The sequence below is a fragment of the Bombina bombina genome, chromosome 7 (genome assembly GCF_027579735.1).
Source record: "Bombina bombina isolate aBomBom1 chromosome 7, aBomBom1.pri, whole genome shotgun sequence".
NCBI classification, from domain to species: domain Eukaryota; kingdom Metazoa; phylum Chordata; class Amphibia; order Anura; family Bombinatoridae; genus Bombina; species Bombina bombina.
The window spans coordinates 573391028-573396027 of NC_069505.1; positions in this window are offsets into that span (position 1 = coordinate 573391028).

The window sequence follows — 5000 nt, forward strand, 5'->3', positions numbered from 1 at the left end:
CTATATTTATATCAAGATAACGGTCAGACTTCTGACCACTAAGGGACGGTATTATTGTCTTAATCTAAGACTTGACAATATCCAGCTACACTGAGACCTTGGAGACAAGCATAAGTGTGTCTTTTTATGCCATGATCTTACCTCATAATTGATTAAGAGTTAACATTGTAAGCATACTCTGTAACAAAATAAAACTCCTTCTTTTGTATATACAGTATTATGCTATGTGCTTCTTTTCTTTCCTCTCTGTATAAACTCCGGATGACCACCTGAGGGGACAGAGATTCTCACCACCATTGGATAATGAAACAGCCCTTCGCATCTCTTCTGGAATAAAACCGAGAGAGTCCAGGATTTCCATTGACCTACCTAACATCATCCCAAGAAGGAGATCCTTAGGCCAAAGGGGACACCTGGATACCTACCCTGAGAGGCACGGAGAATCCACTCTACCTACACCTGAGCGAATACATTACCTCATATGATTGGGGTAAAATTTGATAAGCAGTAACTACTTACTACACATCTCCCTACTGAAGAGTTGAAAGTTTGGGCTAAAGGAACATTTTCATATTTATTGCTGATTACCATCACGCTAATAATTATTGAAAAAGAACATTATTACATTACTATAAGAGACCTTATTAGCTGAGCGCCCCTGCACCATTATTGAATTTTCTCTTTCTTTTTCACCATATATATATATAAAGTGTATGTGTGTGTATATATATATATATATATATATATATATATATAAAGTGTATGTGTGTGTATATATATATATATATATATATATATATATATATATATATATATATATATATATATATAAAGTGTATGTGTGTATATATATATATATATATATATATATATATATATAAAGTGTATGATTGGAGTTCACCTTGTATCCAGAAAGCCTACCCTGCAATAAAACTTTTTCCTGACACCTGGACTCAGCTTTCCTTCTTCCTCATTTTGTATGCAATCGGCGGCAGGAGGATCCGCCGTCGGCTGAGTCCTATGATTGAAACGGCACATCGTATCACTTGAAACTCTAAAGGGTACTCACTTTTCCGCTCCGCTGCCGTCATCACACAGACGCTTGGACTTCAACCCCACAGGGACCCGTAGAGCCGCACAAGATCAGAGCGACGCGCTCACACCACCAATGAGAGGAGAGTCCCTTGACAGTGAGGTCATCAAGATCCGACACGCTTAGACGCCGAGTACGGGCGCGCAAGCGGACCCACCAAGGGTGAGCAGACCACCTAGGGACCATATAGGAGAATCTACTCCAGGTTGCAGGCACACCGTGTCTCCCCGAACCTATATCAGCGACTTGGCTCCAGAATCGGGTCCCTCCCAGAAACGACTTCTCTTACACACAGCGGCCTAGGACAGAGACTGTCATCAGTGAGTACCCTTCTTTGTATTTGCATACATACTTACACAGTGCAAGATACCAGTGACTTTGATTACCTAATGATACCCTGTAAAGAACTTTCCATTTAACACAAATTGAGAGCCGAGATCATATCGATCCAAGAGGCACAACATATGGTTTTGCCTTTACATCTATCCCACTTAGGAATCAGAGCCTACAAATGGACTAACACCCACGAACAGTGTATTTCCATCTAAGAGGAACTATCCTCTACCAACAACACTGACATTATCAGGACTATTTCATCGTCACTGACTTTCTATGCTACATTACAAAGCAGTTTGGCTAATTATAATTTCATCAAGTATTGTGCAGGAGCCCTAACAGCCGAATGTATTTCACAGGTTAACCCACTACTAATATTAGCTATCCAAGTCTTAGACCGTTTAGGGTGGGTTCCTGCCAATTTGTCAATCACTTGTTCAGCTACTTTTTTAGCTGTTATTTGCTATTCACAGCTTGTTTGCATATATTAATCTTATGTACTGATATAACAATCTAGTATTACACCAGATAAAGCAGTACCACATACCTTCCCAATTGCAGTACACTATAAGCATAAAATAGCATCTATACATTAGTACCTAGACTGCTCACAACTTTTCTAGTACATCGTGCCATTTCTATTTTAAGAAACTGGTTTGCCTTGATCCCTATCCAGGATCTATATCCTCTTCAAAGTTTCTTAAATATAATAATAGGCTTTCTACACACACACTGTTTTGCATTAGTACACTAAGCTTACTCAAGCAACTAGATACACTAGCTTACCATTATGGCTGAAAGTAACACTCTCACAGGGGTAGTAGACACAGACCGAAGAAAACTCATAATGAGTACAGCATTAAAAGGTAACTCCACTAGAACAGATGAACCATTGGAGAGGGACCTAACTAACATTTTCTCTAATTTAGAAAACATCAAATACAAAGAAAGCAATCTTTGGTGGGATATAGAGTTCTTAGAACTCTATATCAACGAAAGAAAAGTCCCTAGGGGGCTTAGGATGAAGAAATACCCATCCTTTGCTCGTCATAATCAAGGCTTCATGGATGAGTGGAACAACAATTTGACCAACTGCTCCATCATTTTGATGAAGCAGCTGCTCAAACATAAAAAAGAAGAGAGAGATTCCCTACTCACACAGATAGAAGAGACCTTAGAGTCTCTCAAACCATTTGAACAGACTAAGAAATATACAGATTACAAAACCCAACTGGACTCAACTATGCAACAGTTAGATTCTACACTATCAGAAAGAAAAGTTAGTAAATATCAGAGAGATGTGAAGGATTACGAACTAGATATCGTATATTCCTGGCAGAAAGACAAACCACATAGACACAAAGATCATTCACAACAATACAATCATAAAAAGAAGAACAAAAATAAAAGAAAGGGTCACTTCAACCATACACCGAATGCCAAGCGAGTCACATTCTCAAGCATTGACACAGATAACACAGAAAGTTCACAGACAGTGGAAGAATCACAAGCACACACTTCGAATGAAGAAACAACAAGCCACAGTACCTCTGAAGGCAGAATCAAACTTTCAACACTAGTACAAACACCGATCACCAGTAGTACACCAAAAAAGGATTTACCACTACGCTATCCAAGCAGAATAAAAAAGACCATACAAAAGAAGTAGGATCAGTAATCAACCTATCTAACATCACCCTTAACAGTTCTCAAGTCAGTCTACTGAATAAAGGTTTATCCTTTGCCCCGTCCACCAACTTTGATCTTTTTTCCACTATTCTAGACATTAATGCCTTGGTTAGAAAAATCACACTATATAAACATTTTTCACAAATCACATGCACTGATAATGAACAAGCCAATAGCTCACAGTTAGAAAATACAGCACATGCAAACATTAACTCTATAGGTTTACAATTTAGAGATCTCTGTGATCTGAACACTCTCACCTCACTCCAAGCCATCACACTCAGAGAAGCCAGCACCTATGACACAGTTCCTACACTTAAAACACTATCACATACTAAATCCTACTTCTACCCAGTCCACAGCAGAAGTGAAGCCATAGAGATGTTCCAAAATCTTATAGAATTGGAACTCACTAGTTTACATTCCTCCTTAGAGAATGCCCCCAACGCGACAAGGAAACACAACCTATCTTCTAGTGAACAATTGGCACTCAAATCATTCAGTACTAATAAAGATATAGTGGTTACCCCAGCAGATAAAGGAGGGGCAATAGTAATCCTTAACACCGATGACTACAAAAAAGAGGTATACAGACAACTAAATGATAGGGAGACATACTCAAAACTAACTTTCAATCCGACACATAAATTCAAACAAGAACTCCATAATTTATTGGATTCTGCAATAGAAGAGGGACACCTAACTCAAGACATAGCTACTTATTGCTTAGTTGAGTACCCTATCATCCCTACATTCCGCATAGTCCCCAAAATACATAAAACCCTCACTGACACACCTGGCAGACCTATAGTGGCCAGCAGAGGCTCACTATGCGAAAGAGTAGGGAACTGGCTAGACAATATACTACAACCCATAGTCAAATCCTTGCCAGGGTACATACGAGACAGCACACACTTAATACAACAAATACAAGCAGTAACATGGCAAGAAAATTACACTTGGTTATCCATAGATGTCTCAGCACTTTATTCGAGCATCCCCCATGAGGAAGGCCTCACAGCTCTGACATATATGCTAAGGAGACACACCAGTTACCCAGAGGAATTTATCACATTCCTTGTGGAACTCACAAGGTTTCTCCTTACACACAACTACTTTGTCTTCGAGGGCCATTACTACCTCCAGAAATGTGGCACCGCCATGGGGGCCAAGTTTGCCCCCTCATATGCAAATTTGTATATGGGGTATTTCGAACATCTCTATCTCTTTGGGGGTGGACTGGCCCTTGAGGACAAAGTAGTTGTGTACGGTAGATTTATAGATGATCTAATTTTGATCTATAAGAAGAACACAGAACTTACCATCCAAGAAATCATCAATTATTTCAATAATAACATACTCAACTTGACATTCACACACCAAAATGATGACCACATTATCAATTTTCTAGACCTTACACTAGAACACAATAGTGTAGGAGAAATCATCACTAGCACATTCAGAAAACCGCTAGCAAGAAATACGATACTAAGAGCAGACTCTTGCCATGCTCCACACACACAAAGAGGTATCCCTAAGGGCCAATACCTCAGACTACGGAGAAATTGTAGTTCCCTCCAGGCATACACCAAACAAGCAGATGAACTCACAAATAGACTAGTAGCCAGAGGCTACAAAAAAAGTTTGCTTCTCAAAATCAAATTGCAAGTAATGAGAATGGATAGGACACCATTGCTAACCAGCAAAACAGCTAAAAGTACATCAAACAGAAATGACATAAAAGAAGACATATGTTTTGTCACAAATTATAGCAACCAATTTTACACCATCACTAGAATTATTAAGAAGTATCTCCCTGTTCTTAATAGTGACATCATCCTAAGGGATAAATTACAGAAACGCATTAGATTTGTAGCTAAAA